Source organism: Urocitellus parryii, chromosome 1, assembly GCF_045843805.1.
Source record: "Urocitellus parryii isolate mUroPar1 chromosome 1, mUroPar1.hap1, whole genome shotgun sequence".
NCBI classification, from domain to species: Eukaryota; Metazoa; Chordata; class Mammalia; order Rodentia; family Sciuridae; genus Urocitellus; species Urocitellus parryii.
The window spans coordinates 51,766,655-51,784,972 of NC_135531.1; the positions used below are offsets into that span (position 1 = coordinate 51,766,655).

Below are 18,318 nucleotides of genomic sequence, written 5' to 3' on the forward strand. Positions count from 1 at the left end.
ACCATGAGAAAGAAAACTACACTATCTGATTCAAACAGATATTTCCTATCTGCAGTCTAGTTTTTTCCTGATCATTCCTCACCTACCCCAAAAATCCTTGCTGTCAATCACTCCCCTCTTTCCTTTCCCAACAACCAGACACCTACCTCTCTAACAATTAGAGATTTCACAGCATGAAGTGTTCTGTTGCCTATCAGATAAGTACTCAGAAAATACAGACTTCAATGACTCTGTCTTTAACAAACTCTAAAATATACTTAAAATACTTTCCCTAATGACCTAGATTGTGTTTCTTTGTACAAAAAGCTAAACAGTGGCAGTAGTCAGAATTTTCATCAACCTAATCCTAATTTTTTTTTTTTTTTGGTACCAGGGATTGAACCCAGGGGCGCTTAACCACTGAGCCACATCTCCAGGCCTCTTTATGTTTTATTTAGAGACAGGGTCTCGTTAAGTTGCTCAAGGACTCACTAAGTTGTTGAGGTTGGCTTTAAACTCATGATCCTCCTGCTTCAGCCTCCCAAATCACTGGGATTATAGGCATGCACCACCGCACCGCACCCGGCCTAGTCCTAAATTCTTACTCAATAAATTACACCAACTTATCCTCCTTGTCAGCAAGCTGATAAAAAATTTGGACACATGTTTTTGTCTCATTTGCACAGTTCCATCACTCTGTATAGTCACCCAGCTTCCACCTAACTCTTGGCATTTCAACCGCAGTCTTGATCTTTCCTAGCTCTGTGGCTCTGCCTCCTACAAGCTCAGAAAACAATTTGTTTTGCTCTCTTTGCCACCAAATTGCTAGTTCTTGAGTTTCAGTTTCACCACATAATTCAATGTAAGCTTTCAGATTTAAAGGTACTGCTAGCTATTGCTATCCCCACTCACCTTCAATCCCTACAGCTTATTGTTGTTATTGTTCTATAATCACTCTTGATATTAACTGCAGGTTTTTTTTTTTTTTGAATCCCTGGATTGTTTTACTTATTCTTTTACTCTGTCAGGTCTATCCAAGATTTACAGCATTTCCTTTTCTTCTTCAAGATATATATATATATATATATATATATATATATATAGAGAGAGAGAGAGAGAGAGAGAGAGAGAGAGAGAGAGAGAGAGAGACAGAGAGAGAGAGACAGAGAGACAGAGGTTCAGAGAGACAGAGATGCTCCTCAGGGTACCACAAATTTCAGGTGGGAACAGTGTTTCCTTGTACACTTGATGTACATACTCTCTTCTTACATAATTCATCTCTAGACAATCATTTGGACAATTCCTTTTTCAGAAGCCCTTTGTAGGAACTCAAAATGATGATTTTGATTCCACAGCTTAAATATACCACTTTACTTTATAATGTCTGAATATTTCAATAATATTCCACTTGCTTGTATTAGCATGAGAATAGAACTTTTTCCCCCCCAATTACTCAGCAATAAAATTAAACACTGAGCAAGGCAAAATCTAAGAATCCTTCTAATAATAAACTCCCATAAAAAATGCCTTTAATAATGAAGGCAGTACTTCCAAAGAAGCAAAGTCTAGGGCATATGAATACCTTAAACCTTCAAAGTCCTAGGTTCATCATGAATCAAATTTGTACAAGTTTTTCAGTAATGTTGCCAATATAGCCTGCGTGGGTCAACTGCAGGATGAAGGAAGATTTCCAGGGCTATCAAACTATGAATTCATGTATACCTTGGAAAAAACCCACTCACCTAATGTAACCTCAGAGCTAATAGGAAACCTTTCTTGCATATTGTGGTCTCTTCTCAAAAATGTTCTCCATTCATTAATAACTTCAAAATTAGTTTTGAAGGCATTTCAAACACATCAAATTCTTAACTTTTCTTCACCCAAAATTCCAGTCTTGACTAATTTCCTAGGGAATATCACCAATATGTTTACATGGGAAGAATATCTTCTTTGCATAAAATAACTCTACTGTTTCTATCTATAGAATTTATTTTCCTCTTATGGAAAAAATATTTAACAGCAACTAGCTTATAAGCTCTTTCCATGGGATGTAAACAAATAAAAATATATGGAATTTCACCACTTCCTTAAAGTTACCATATGTGTACATTACAGCAAAGTTATTGTAATCAGACATCATAAACCCATATTCAATACTCTGTAGAAACAAAATAACTTGTTCAACATCCTACATTAAAATATCATTGGGCTATTTAATTTCAATTAACATTTCATTCTATTTTCTCTAAGATAAGCTAAAATCTTCATCTTTTTTTTATGTGAGAACTCATTGCCCAGATTCCTATATACTATATTTTTCTGACATTACTACAATACATAACAAAATGATTGGCACAGAGAAGATACCACCTTTTCTTAGTCATTCCTCCTCATGATATAATTTTCTTAAACATTTTATTTTATTATTTGGGGATTTTTTTTTAGAATTTTTTGTTCCTATTGGTTAAACATGATAGTAGAATGTATTTTGACATGTTACACATATATGGAGTATAAGTTCTCTTTCTTCTGATTGTACATGATGTAGAATTACATTGGTGGTATAATCATATATGCTAGACTTTGTTTCTTAAGAGCAATTTTAGATCCACAGTAAAATTCAGAGAACGGTATAGTATTTTTCCATATACTCTCTGCCCCATTATCAAATCTACCACCAGAGTAGTACATTTGTTACCACTAATGAAACTGCATTGGTCCATTGAACCATTTCTCTATTCTTTCATCAATACTGTGCCATCTTCGTTCCTATAGCATTATGATAAGTCTGGAAATATAGCAGTGTCAATCCTACTATTTTGTTCTTCTCCTTCAATAGTATGTTAGTCATTCTGTATCTTTCATCTCTACACATAAGCCTTAGAATGTTTGTCAGTACTCACAAAATAATTTGTTGGGATTTTGACTGATATTGCACTAAATCTATGGATCAAGTTGGAAAGAACTGATAGCTTGACAAATTGAATCCTCTTATTCATAAACATGGAACATTCCTTAGTTCTTTGATTTATTTTATCAGTTTTGAGGTTCTCCTCTAGATCTTGAACATATTTTGTTGGATTTATACCTAAGTATTTCATTTGGGGGATACTAATGTAAATGATATTATGTTTAATTTCAAATTTCACTTGTTATTGCTGATATAGCAGAAAGCAATTGACTTTGGTACATTAACCTTGTATTCTGAAAATTTGCTAAAATCAATCATTAGTCCCAGAAGTTTTTTGTATGTTTCCTTGTTTTGTTATTCCTTTGGATTTTCTACATAGACAACTGTCATCTGTAAACAAAGACCATTATTTCTTCTTTCCCAACATAGATAACTTTTATTTCCTTTTTTGTTTTACTGTATTAGGTAAGACTTCTAGTATAATGCTGAAAAAAAAAGTCATGAGAAGAAAGAAATATATTGCCTCATTTCTGATCTTAGTGGGAAAGTTTCTATTACCATCAAGTGAGATGTTAGCTGTAATAGCTGTAATGTGGATGCTATTTATCATGTTCAGGAAGTTTTCCTCTATTCTCATTTCATAATAAGTTTTTTAAACAAGAAATTGATTAGATTTTAACGTTTTATGCATCTATTGATATGATCATGTGATATTTCTTTAGCCTTTTGATGTGATGAGTTACATTAATTGATTTCTGAATGTGGTACCAGCCTTGCATAACCGAGATAACCCCAACTGGTCATGATATATAATTCTTTTCATAGATTGTGAACTTCTATTTGCTTATATTTTGTTAAGGCTTTTTAAATCTATGCTCATGAGAGATGCTGTTCTATAGTTTTCTTATATCTTTGTCAGTTTAGGCATTAGGGTAATACTGGCTTCATATAATGTTAGGAAGCATTCTTACTGCTTCTATCTTCTGAGCAATTATACAGATTTGCCATAATTTCTTCTTTAAACATTTGGTAGAATATATCTGGGCCTGGTGCATTCTGGTTTGGAAGGTTATTCATTGCTGATTTAATTTCTTTAATAAATATAGTTCTTCTCAAATTGTCTAAATTTTATGTGAGTTTCCACAAATTGTGTCTTTCAAATCAGTATACTTTGGGGCTGGGGTTATGGCTCAGCAGTAGAGCGTTCGCCTAGCACGTGTGAAGCACTGAGTTCAATCCTCAGCACCACATAAACATAAATAAATAAATAAATAAATAAATGAATGAATGTATTGTGCCCAACTACCACTAAAAAACATTTTTAAAAATCAGTATATTTTATCTATGTTATCAAATATGAGGGCCTAGAGTTGTACACAGTATTCACAATATTCCCATTACCTTTTCAATGTATGTGTGTGTGTGTGTGTGTGTGTATACACACACACACAAATATATATATTTGTCAATGGACCTTTATTTTATTTATTTATATGTGATGCTGAAAATTGAACCCAGTGCCTCATACATGTTAGGCAAACACTCTACCACTGAGCTACAACCCCAGCCCAATGCCCTTCTTTTTTAACTGCATTAACTTGGATTCCTAGCAAAATGTCTATGAGATCTTTAGTGATATGCCCCTCTTTAATTTCTGATATTAGTAATTTGTGTCCTTTTTTTTCTCCTGGTTCTGGGGACTTGGGGGTTGAACCCAGGGGTCCTTTGTTCATATTCTTATCTTCCACTCTTTTCCTGCCTTTTGTGGTTTTAACTGAGCATAGTGCAAGATTCCAGTTTTTCTCCTTTCTTAGCATATCGTTTATACTTCTTTTTCCCCTAATTTTAGCAGTCCACATAGTGTTTGTCACATGTTTACAATTAATCTAAGTCCACTTTCAGATAATGCTATCTCATTTCACAGAGATGATGAATTCCTTATAACAATAAAATAACCCTGATTTATTTCTCATATCCCTTGTATTATTCCTGTCATTCATTTCATATATATAAAAATACTTACATATATTGCACACATATATAGCCAGATATCTATATACACATAACATATATATATATACACATATGACATATACACATATGACATATAAGCATACATAATCAAATGTTGCTACTATGATTCTGAGCAAACTTATCTGTCAGATCAATTAAGAATAAAAAATAGAAGTTTAAATTTTACCTTCACTTATTCCATTGTCAATTCTCTTCCATTCTTTATACAAGATCCAAGTCTCTAACTTCCATTATTTTACTTCTCCCTAAATAACTTTCTTTCACATTTGTTGCAAGCTAGGTCTATTCAATTTTTGTCTGAGATCTTTGTTTCCTATTCATTTTTAAAGGATAATTTTATGGGATATAGAATTGTAGGTTAGTGGTTTCTTTATATGTATATTTTACACCTTTTGCTTCTTGCTTGCATGATTTCCGGAGAGAAGTCAAATATAGTTTTGCTCCACTATAGGTTAGGTGTCTTTTTCCTCTGGCTTATTTCAGGATTTTTTCTTATTCTTTGATTTTCTATAGTTTTGAAATGATATGCCTAGGTATAGTTTTGTGGGGGGGTTATTTTTTGTTTTTGTTGTTGTTTGTTTAATTTTGTTTTGTTGGTATTTATCTTGCTTAATGGTCTTTGTGCTTCCTGGATCTATGGTTTCGTATCCAACATTAATTTTGAGAAATTCTCAGTCATTATTTCAAATAGTCTTCTGTTACTTTCTCTTTCATTTCCTTCTGGTATTCCTATTACATGTTATACTTTTTTAAACTGTCTCATAGCTCTTGGATATTTTGTACTCTTTTTCTCCCAATCTTTGCTCTCTTTGCTTTCAGGTTTGGAAGCGTATATTAGTATATCATCAACCTCAGAGATTTTTTCCTCCAGCCATTTCTTAATTTCTATTACAGTGTTTTTGAGCTCTATTATTCCTTTTTGTTTTTTTTCATAGGATTTCCATCTCTTTGTTTTCATTGCTCATGTGCAATTGCATACTGTTTGCATTTGACATTAGAGCCATTAGCATGTTACTCTGTTGTTTTGAATTCTGAGAATTCCACTGTCTCTGCCATGTCTGGTTCTGATGCTAGTTGTGTCTCTATAACTGGGTTCTTTGCTTTTCAGCATACCTTTTATTTTTAAAAAATATATATAACTAGGGCTGGGGATGTGGCTCAAGCGGTAGCATGCTCGCCTAGCATGTGCGGGGCCCTGGGTTCGATCCTCAACACCACATAAAAATAAAATAATGATACTGTGTGCACCTAAAACTAAAAAATATTTTTTTAAAAAAATATATATCTAAATATGATGTAAAGGTAAAAGAAATTTCTATAAATAGGCCATTATTAATATGGTAGTAAGGTGAGCGGGGAGAGGAGATGTTCTATGGTCCTGTTATTAGGTCTCAGTCTTTTAATTTGTCTAACCTGTAGACTGAATTTCACAAGAATTTTTCAGTATTCTCCCCAACCCCTTTAGGTGGATTAGGATGGTTAAAGTTGGCCAGAGTTGGGTAATTTCCTTCCCTCTAGGTCAGGTAGGCTTTGATCAAACCCCACCAAGATAAACTCTGGTTAACTAGTTTCTTCTCAGAACAGACCTTCTTAAGAAAAATGGACTGCACTGGCATATTTCAAAATGAATTTTCCCTTTCTCCATTCTCTGACACCTGCTAGAAACATGAGGGAATTTTCTCCAGTGATTAATTGTGAGAACATAGTTAAGCTCACAAAATTGTTGGGAACCCCCTGTGACTGGAACCTCCTAGAGTTTTTAACTATCAAAGTTGTCCACACAGACTCCAGAAATTTATCAATTACAGGTCAGGTTTTCCTACTCCAGCACTGGTTTTTATGGAGATTTCTGATCTGGTGTACTGTGATTCTCCACACAATCATCTGTCACTCCAATTTAAGGAACAGTGGTCTGCTCTGTGACTCCAATTCTTTTGCAGATCTAAGAAAAGTTGTTGATTTTTCAATTTGTTCAGCTTTTTACTCATTGTTTGGATGGCAAATTCCAAACTCCTTATATGCAGAAACTGCAATTTTTAAATTTTTTAACCTCCCCCTCTCTTTTTTCTCCCATCTCATCTGTATCCTTCACTCTCTGTCTTCACTATCACTTGTGAAGTTTTCATGATTTAATTTCCAACTTAAGTCATTCTAATACTCTGTACTTTCATTTGACATTATTTCCAAAGGCACTGTCCTCCCTCCATCTCAGCCAACCACTCCTATAGTTCCATCCAAGATTTTATAATTACTCCTGTTATGCATTTCACTCTCTGACTACCATCTATCTTCCCAGGTTCTTATCATTTTTTATATTCATCGCTGCCTTCATGTAATTTTTTCTGCTTTAATCCATAGCCAATTATTAACATCTCCTTTTTTCATATACCCTTATGCCTTTTACTTTTCTTTCCCTCTGAGATATTGGCTTGCAAAACTCTTATCCTAGGAAAATCCACCTGTCCTCCACCTGCACCCAACCAGGTAAATGTGACTGATGAAAAAACACAAGCATACCAACTGATATCATTTAATATTCAACCATTAACTCTAAGTAGGCCCTCAGTTATATTCAACAATGATAGTATATTTCACTACTCTCATACTTTAATCAATGATTATTTCATACTTCTCTAAAACTTCCTTATTTACTTTCAACTGATGACTGCTTCCTAAGAGAATAAAAGCAAGCAAAACAAAACTTCCAGATTCTCCTACATCAAATTTGAATAACTACATCCTGACACACATATTTTTTACTCCCTCCTATTACAATTAATACATTTTCAAGGTTTCCATTCAAGGACATTGCTTCATATTCAGCATTGAATCCCATCCCTTTCAGCCTTCTCAAGGACATTGTTACTATAGTTTTTCCCTCTCTCCTACACTATAAATTTTTACCTCCTTTTGGTTATTCTTATTATCAGACAATATGTATATTTCCCCATCCTAAAAATCAAAACAAGATGAAATTTTAAAAACTTACATGGGTTCCATGACTCCTTCAGCCTGATTCTCTGATCTGCTTCATAGCAAAACTCACTGAAAAAGTTCTATGTATTCACTGACTCCACTTTGTTTTCTTCCACTTTTTTTCATGAACCCATTCCAGTATGTTTTTCATATCACCCCTCCATTAAATATAGGATTTCAAGGCCACCAATAGCCTATCTCCTAATATAATGGTAATTTCTGGAGCCTCACCTCATTTTAGTCAAACTATCAGGATCATCTGATATACTTCATCATGCCTCAGAATATCATTGTCTTAGTTCTCCTATCTAACTGGCTTCTTTTTCTCAGTCTCTTTTATTGATTTTTCCTTTCTCTCTAACCTTTAAACACTGAAGCAATCCAGATTAAATCTTTGGAACTCTCCTTTTCTCTACATACACTTCACTTCCTGGGTTATCTCATCTAGCTCAATGGCTTTAAATTCCATCTGTATATTGATGTCTCACAAATTGTTAATTCCAATGCCATTCTCCTTACTGAAATCCATTTATCCAGTTGGCTATTTAATATTTCTTCTTGGCTATCTAATAAGCATCTTAAAATCAGCAAAATTAAAATAAGCTCTTGATCTTCCTTTATAAACCTACTCTTCAGAGCATACTTTCCTTTGTAAAAAGCAACTCCATTCAAATAATCAGTCTGAAACTGATATTTTCATTAACCTCTTTCTCCCATACCTCCATGAAATTATGAAAATCTGTTGACTCTACCTTCTAAGTATATATTTAGAATGGGACTATTCACCACCTCCATTGCTGCTACCTTGGCCCAAGTTCCTATTGTGTGTGAGTGGAAATATTCAGTAACTTTTAAGGGGTAATTCTTTTATCCTGGATCCTCTATAATGTATTATCCATTCAGAAGCCTTTTTTTTCTAACTCAGAGTAAAAAAGACAATCTTTATCATGGTTTCCAATGTCATAACTGACTTGGTCTATGAACCTACATGAACTTATATGATCTTAGCTTCGGTCTTGTTCCCCATCATTTAGCTACTGCCACATTGGTCTCTTACTTATTCCTGGAATATGTTTAACTTGCTTCTGATTCCAAACTTTTCCTCTTCCTGTTCCCTTTAATCAGAATGCCTTCCCCCCATATCCACATGGTTTAGTTACTCCATCACTTCAGATTAGTCTCTAACTAAATGCCACCTTTAAGAAATGCTTTCTTGACCATCCTATATGAAATGGCAATTCCCACACTCATATGTAAACACTTTATATGACTACCCAGACTCTATTATTTTCTTGCATTTATCAATACCTACCTTATTTTTATCTTGCTTTTTATCTTTGTAATTTACTAAAACATAAGTTCTTCAAAAGAGAGTTGGAATTTCATTTGTGCATTGCTGTGCTTCAGCACTAAGAATGCAATTCACAATAAGTGCTCAATAAAAATAAATAATTTCATTCATATAACACATTCTCCCAATTTTAATTCACTATGTAAGATTCTTCACATGAGTTGTAATTAAGAAAATATATTTAACATAGTTTTTCAATATATGCAGTCTAAGTTACTTAAAAGATTTCTTTTCTATTAAAATCACATACTCTAGAAAGGAAAACACAATACACCATTTTTGGTTTCAGAAAATTATAAAACTTCATTCAATTGAATTCATCATATTTTTTTCTTAAAAAACTATTTGTGGGGCTGGGGATGTGGCTCAAGCAGTAGTGCACTTGCCTGGCATGGGCGAGGCGATGGGTTCGATCCTCAGAACCACATTAAAAAATAAAATAAAATAAAGATGTTGTGTCCACCGAAAACTAAAAAAAAAAATATTAAAAAAGTTCTCTCTCTCTCTCTCTCTCTAAAAAAAAAAACAAACAAACAAACCTATTTGTGCTTGAAAGAAAAGAAAATACATAATACTGGCAGGTGAAAAGGAGTGAGAAATGGCATAAAAAAGAAGACTTGGTAGTCCCCAAAACAAACTTGGCCCATGTCACAAACTCTCAAGTCCCAGACTTTGTAGATAATCAACAATGCAATATATGCACCTGTGTTATAAAAATAACAGCTCTCCCTATATAGATTATTTTGATATATAAAATCAATCACATTATACTCACAGTGTATACTGAGCTATTTGAATAAATTATGTATAGAAGTTACAACTAATAGTTGTTAACTTTCCTTCTCTGTTGAGAAGTAAAAATTATATATATGGCCGGGCGTGGTGGCACACACCTGTAATCCCAACAGCTTGGGAGGCTGAGACAGGAGGATAGTAAATTCAAAACCAGCCTCAGCAAAAGCGAGGTGCTAAGCAACTCAGTGAGACCCTGTCTCTAAATAAAATATAAAACAGGACTGAGGATATGGCTCAGTGGGCCGAGTGCGCCTGAATTCATTCCTGGTACTCCCCCAAATATATATATGATGCAAGATATGGAATTTTGATGTAAGTATATATTGTAGAATGGCTAAATCAAGCTATTTAACATATATATTACCTCACATACTTATTTTTCTGTGAAAAGACAACTTAATATTCACCCTCTTATCAGTTTTTAAGTACATAACATATTGTTATTAACTGCAGTTACCATGATGTACAATAGATATTTTGCGCTTATTTCTTCCACCCAACTCAAATTTTGTGTCCTTTCACTGTTTCCAAATCTCTATCCCCCAAGCTCTAGCAACCAATATTTCACTCTCTTTTTAAAGTTTGACTTAATTCGTCTCTGGGATATCATTTAGACAACTTCTTTTTCAACTCTTATGGTCCTCATGTAAGTGAAATCATGTGGATTTGTTTTTCTGTGATGACTTATTTCACTTAGCATAAATGTCAAACACTGTGTTGTCACAAATGACAAGATTTCTTTCCTTTCTTAAGGGTGAATAGTATTTCATTGTGTATATATGCTATTTTTTAATCGATGCATCTGTCAATGAACTCAGGTTAATTCCACATGCTACAATGAATATGGGAATTCTGACATCTCTTCAACATACTGATTTCACATTTCTTTGGATAAATATCCAGTACTGGAGTTGCTGGATCCTATAACAGTACTATTTTTAATTGTTTCTAAGGAACTACTACACAGTTTTCCATAATGGCTATACAGCTTCCTTTTCCTTATTTTTGAATAAGAAGTTTCCAATTAGAAGAAAAGTGTTTAAAACCCTGATTTCTATAAATGACTCTAATCTAATAGAATCCTATTCTTTTTCAACAGCATTTTCTTCCTATACCAGCTGTTTCTCATCTTATGATGTCAATCTTTCCTGTAAGCTAGCTAGTCCTGCTAGTTTTCAAATTGAACTTTAAGTGACTAGGAGAGTTTAGCAGGTCACAAGGTAAGAAAATAATAAGATAAATATGATGCATTTTGGTGCTGATTCAATTTTATTTTAAAAAAAATAGAGGTATAATGGAAAAGGAAAAGATAGAAAAATAACCAGTAATTAAAAATATTTATATTAAAATAAATGTGAATTAATGTAAAATTGTCACAAGCTAAACTTCTAGATTCCTCTGTAGTTCACATTACTGTGTATGAGGAATGAGAGAACTTAAGATGCCTTACTATGTATCCCATTAAGTCTTCTACTAAGACAATCAGTCCCACAAACTTGAAAATATTAACAATATCTATCACTTGTAGAGTATTAACTTAAGCCAGAATTATTCTAAAAAATGTACATGAATTCTCAAAAGCACTCAATGAGGAAAGTACATTATTATTATAATCTTTATAGGTAAAAAATTTTAAGCACAAAGAAAAAATAAAATTATCTATATTATACCATTAGGAAGGTAATAAAAGAAGAAAAATCTTTAATGTAATAAATGCTTAATATATGATATTTTGGAAAGAATATAGAATTAAAATAAAATGGAAACTTTTAGAATCAGAAAAAATTAAATTGTAACAGTGGAAAGACAAACACTAATGAAGCCTCAGCTATTCATAAAGGTAGTTCTTGGATAAATGGATTAGAATTATAGATTCATATATAAGTACTTCTGTGTGAAAACACACACACAAACACAAGCATAAATACACTGACACATGTACACATATATAAATGAGTGCACATGTGCATATATACACAGTATTTGACCAAATACACATGATTTAATATCACAAAACAATGCCCTAGAAATAATTTTAAAGAAGTAATTTTATTATGCTTACCTTGACTAGGTATTGCAAAATATTTACACATTATACATTTATAAGCACACACACCAATAATATTTTCCTACACAAGCAAATTTGGAAAAGAAGGTGTTTTGTATATATCTGCTTTAGCAAAAAGGTTATGGATGATTCATATTGAAGATACAATATATAATGCTTTGTTTTAAGAAAATTTTGGTCAAAAACAAAAACATTGCTTATGAAAAATATATATTTTATATCATGGAACAACTAAAAATAAAATAAATGCTGAAATTCAATTAATATGATTGAAAATCAATAATTTAAATAATTGAAAATCATACCTTTAATTCAAACCAACACTGATAGCAGTGCTTTTATGAAAATATAACTGTTTGTTAAGATATCTTTTTAGTTGTAGATGAACACAATATCTTTATTTTATTTATTTATTTTTATGTCATGCTGAGGTTCAAACTTAGTGCCTCATGCATGTGAGGCAAATGCTCTACCACTGAGACATAACCCCAATCCCAAACATACAGCTTTTTACAATTGTCTTATGTGTACCACGGTACTCTTTACAACTTTATTTTATGAATATCAAGTTTTAGTAAAATATAACTTCCTTAGTAGTTCTTTAATAAACAGCAGTAACTTCCATATCAAAAGTTAATGTTCAGGGCTGGGGATGTGGCTCAAGTGGTAGTGCACTCGCCTGGCATGCATGCGGCCCGGGTTCGATCCTCAGCACCACATACAAACAAAGATGTTGTGTCCGTTGAAAACTAAAAAATAAATATATTAAAAATTCTCTCTCTCTCTCTCTCTCTCTTTAAAAAAAATAAAAAAAATAAAGACATGTGAACTAAAAGATAGTTGGTCCATTTCTCATTTTAAAAAAAAAAGTTAATGTTCATAGAACTGCATTTGCTTATCTATAGCACCAAAAGAAGAACTTCTCTTTTGATCAATTTCTAGCCTCTTAGAATGACCTTGAAGACCTAGCAACAGGCATCCATATCTCAAAGAATCACTGGCTAAAACTATAGGCAAGCCCAGCTGGACATTTTCTCACAAGACAATAGTTTTTCAAAAGGAACTCTGTGGTAAGCCTATATTTTTCTAAATCTCTTTCCACTTTCGAGAAAGTAAATAAATGAAAGCTTGGCATGATACCCATACAAGATTGCAAGCCTTAACATAAACTGTCAATCACAGCTTTTCCCAGGCAATTTTCTTTAGTAGGGTAATGCATTACTCAGGTTTTACAAAATATTTCCAATAACAAGCACAACAGGAATTTTTAAAGTAAACTTTGTTCAATATTATCTATCAGCATCTAACTGTAAAAGAAGTTTAATATTTAAAATAAGATAAAATATAAACAATATTATTAATAACTCTTATTATCCAGTTAAATTACATAAATGCAGAATTTTCTACTATCCCCCCAAAATGTTTTTATCTACTATCTGCCATTTCTAATCTAATAAAAATTGCATTTATATTTTGATGCCATAATGTTAAAGCTATTTTACAATAAAACTATATCTTATTTTTACACAAGAACAATTAAATTAATGATAATAAAGGGCCGATAAAATACATAGTCTGTATGTTCACAGTTGTCATAAAAGACTGCTATTCTATTGGTGTTTTAGACTGTTTATTTCCTGTCTAAACAAATAAAATTACAATTTCCTTTTGCCTCTACCAGACCAGAAGTCTATTATTATAATTCATTCATATGATAAATGTTAAATGCTAAAGATGGGTTCAGAACACAATTCCCCAAGATATGTGACTTGCATACTGAGAATGTTAAACTTAAGGAATTTGAGAAATGGCTGATATAGGAAGGACTTTTTGATCACCTCCTTCTCTTCAGAAACAAGTCGTAAGACCCTGAAGTGCCATATACCTGAGGAAAAGAGCATCCTTTTCTCTAAAGATGAAGGGACAAAGAATACTGAGAGGAATCTGAGTGAACAGACCCTGCTAACCTTCCCCGCACCCCACCCTTAACTCATACCCTTTGTCCCATTACATTTTCCCACAACTTTCCATTCTTCATCAGACCTAATTAAAAACTGTCAAGTTTAGCCATTTCTTTGAGTTTGTATTTTCTAATAAAGACACATGTAACATAAAAATTACATTAAATAAATCTATATCCTTTTCTTCTGCTAATCTGTCTTTTTCAGTTTAATTTTTAGACTCAGCCAGGACTCTAAAAAGGTCAAAAGAAGGTTTTTCCTGCACGACACTGAACTATTAAAAATAAGCCAAACTATGAGCTTTTCTTTAGGGATAAAATTCATTTATATAATACTAGATGGAAAGGTGTTGCAAAAAGAATATAAAGTCATATAGAAGTTAAGATCACTCTTGGTTTCTTGAGGGTGATTTGAGCTGGATCAAAAAGGATAGATAGAATTTTGTGATGTTTCAGAATAGGCAAAAAATAGCTCAAGTATAAGATTACTTTAAGTAAAGCAAAAATTGTGAAAATGTGTTTTTTACAATAAAGTATCCTTCATCCCTATCTTACCTCATATCAAAAATTAACTGAAGATGGATCAAAGATCTAAATGTAAGAGCTAAAACTATTATTTATTTATTTATTTATTTGGTGGAAGGGTACTGGGGATTGAACTCGGGCACTCCACCACTCAGCCACATCCCCAGCCCTTTTTTGTATTTTATTTAGAAATAGGGTCTCACTGAGTTTCTTAGCACCTCACTTTTGCTGAGGCTGGAACTGAACCTGCAATTCTCCTGCCTCAGCCTAACAAGCCTCTGGGATTACAGACATGCGCCACTGTGACCAGCCAAAAAACTATTTTTTTTTTAAATCCTACAAAAAACATATAATTAAATCTTTAAAACCTTGTATTAAGCAATAATAAATATGGCATTAAAAGCACAAAAGAAAAATTAGACAAACTGGAATCCATTGAAAATAAAAAATATTTGTGCTTCAAAATACACTAATGAGAAAATCAAAAGAAAATAGAATTGGAAAAATATTTGCAAATCATGTATTTGATAAGAGCATAGGCTACAGAATTTTAAACAACTAGTATAAATTAAGAAACAATAAAGACAAATAACCCAATTAAGAAATGATGAAAGATGTGAATAGATATTTCTCCATAGAAGACAAACAATTATCAATAAGCATATGAAAAGATGATCAAAATAATCCATCATTAGGGAAAATGGAAACAAAAATCAGATACAGGTTGGGGCTGTCGCTCAGTGAGAGAGCACTTGTCTAGCATGAGTGAGGCACCAGGTGCAATTTTAGCTCCGCATATAAATAAGCAAAATAAAGGTCCATTGACAACTAAAAAATATTTTTTTTAAAAAAGTAAGATACCACTCTACACCCACTAGTATGGTTATAATAAAAAAAGATGATAACATTGGGCTGGGGTTTTGGCTCAGCAGTAGAGTGCTTGTCTAGCACATTCGAGGCACTGGGTTCAATCCTCAACACTACATAAAAATAAATTGTGTCCAACTACAATTAAAAAAATTTTTTTTAAAAGATTATAACAAGTATCAATGAGGATGCGGAGAAATTGGAGCCCTAAAACACTGCTGATAGGAACATAAAACAGTGCAGCCACTTTGGAAAATAAATCAAGAGTTCTTCAAAAAGTTAAATATGGAATTATCAATGACCCCACAATTCCATTCTTTGGAATATACCCAAGAGAATTAAAAGGGTGTCAATACAAAAACTTGTAGTTGAATATAAATAACAGCAATGTTCATAACAGCCAAAATGGGGAAACAACTTAAAAGTCCATCAAGTGAAATGTATAACTAAAATGTGATATATTCATACAATGGAATATTATTCAGCCATGAAAATGAATGAAGTGTTGCTTCACGCTCCTGTATGGATGAACTTTGAAAAATTATAAGAAATAGATCAGACCAAAAGTCCTATTGTGTGGTTCTCTTTATATGAAATATCCAGAATAAACAAATCTATAGAACAAAAAATGTGGATTAGTGGTTACCTAAGTGCAGGGGGAAGAAAGAATGAGCTGATGATGGAAATGTTCAAACATTAGCCATCCTGATGGTTAATTTTATGTGGCAACTTGTCTAGATTAAGGAATAACTTTAGAGAACTGGTGTGGGATTATTTCTGCGTATGTCTGTGAGGATGTTTCCAGAGTCAGTGGATCTAAGCAGGTAAATCTGCTCTCAATGCCAGCAGGAACTACCCAATCAGAGGGAGTCTCACACAAATATTGATTTCCTCTCTCTCCTGGTGCTAGGATCAGCTTCCCTGGATCTGAGGCCTTTGGACTTGGCCTGGGCCAGGCTGCTCATATCCCAGTTCCAGCTTGCCCTGGGATTTCTCATCTTCCTCAAAGTCTGAGCTAATTCTCCTAATAAATTCCCTCTCATATATCTCCTACTGCCTTTGTCTTTCTGGAGAATCCTGACTAATTCAATGGTGATGGTTGCACATCTTTGTGAATATACTAAGGCCACTGAATTGAACATTTTGAGAGGTAAATTTTATATGATATATGAATTATATCTCAATTAAAAAAAAACAAAAAGAAAGAAAAAAGGAATGCCTTTGGAGAGCAATATAATTTATTAGATGTAATGGGGAATTAAGTTAGAAAGGGACAAATGGTAAAGTAATTTTTAATTCTAGCCTAAAGTTTAACCATTATTTAAAAGGCAAAAGGGTGCTACAGAAGACAATAATAATTAGGAGGCACAGCTATTGGAAGAAAAAGTAAATAACCTATTTTAAATCTTCCTCTAAGTATCAATTAAATTGGTTGATTTGCTGGACAAAGAATAAAATTCTGTTTAGGTTCCCCAATTAATAGAGTAATAAAGTAACATAATTTGGATAAACTCCTCTTAATACATTAATTGGTAACTTCTTTAATATTAAAAATAATCATCCTACTCCCTTTTAATATATCTGTAATTTGGCATTTTAAATTTAAATCTTTGAAAACCTCAGCTGAAAATCAATAAGAATTAGAAGCAAGGGCTTACATAAACTCTATTCTTTAAGATAAAATATTTCTCTTGGGCATTTTTAATTCCAATAAAATTAATCCTAAGTTTACATTAGGAAAAAAATCATTAAAGAATGAATAAAAAGACAACACTAATGCACTAGAGGTTATGTATCTTTTTGGATGCTACCTACCCAATTTTAATCACAAAATATTGAAGGTAAATTGTTAATATAATCTTACCTACTACTTAGATTCTAATAGCTGACACTTAAAATAGAATTTAAAAGCCCATTGGGGCTAAGGTTGTAACTCAGTGGTGGAGTGTTTGCTTCCCACATGTGAAGCACTGGGTTTGATCCTCAAAAAAATAATAAAAATAAATAAATAAAATAAAGGTATTGTGTTCATCTACAACAACAACAACAAAAACAATGTAAAAGCCCATTATTCAGAATCCTTCCACGTTTTACATATAGGAAGCAATACCAATAATAAACAAATCTATATTGACTATTCATCTTAATTTGTTCTTTACTAAATAACAAAATGTTTAAAAGCAGCATCCTTTATAAGAAATCAGTAGTTGACCAGCAGTGAGCTCATCACAGGGTTCAGCTGAAACAATATACAACTAAAGAGGCCAAAGTTGTTTTTCAGGCAGTGACCACTTTTTCTTTTCTTTTTAAAGCATAGCTTACTTTGATTTTCCCCTTCATCACTACTTCTCTTCTCCTAAGTGTAATCAAGCAAGGAAAATTCCACTTTGAAGCACAGATCATGAAAAGAGAATAAATCAAAGCTTTCCTCTGAAAGCTTCTGTTCCCCAAAGATCTACTATAGAACTCCTGAACTAGGCAATTAAGTGGGCAGTTTCAGTTGGAAAATCAAGTTCTTAAAGACTTAAGTGTACTCAACCTCATTCACTTATGAACCAAATGTATTATTTGTGAGCTGGGAATTTTAAAAACTATCTTATCATACTGACTGTAGATTCTGGAAAAAAAGGTGAATAAAGTTATCAAAATCTCTTATTCTTAGGATAACAAAGTTCTGACAATACAAATGAATGATATACATATCATTAATGGATGGTACATTGAACATTGGGGGGTAGGGAGGTTATTTCCTCTACTGCTGCATTTCAGATTAAACCTCTGAGAACATTTTCACAAACGATCCTATTACAATATATTTTGAAACACAGTAATCAAATAAATACTAAAGTTGC

At 32.7% G+C, this 18,318-nt stretch overlaps 1 protein-coding gene across 1 annotated transcript in view; it reads right to left on the minus strand.

Moving 5' to 3' along the window:
- Adamts6 (ADAM metallopeptidase with thrombospondin type 1 motif 6) overlaps positions 1 to 18,318 on the minus strand; it is a 275,254-nt gene that overhangs the window by 206,313 nt on the left and 50,623 nt on the right. The window lies entirely within an intron of this gene.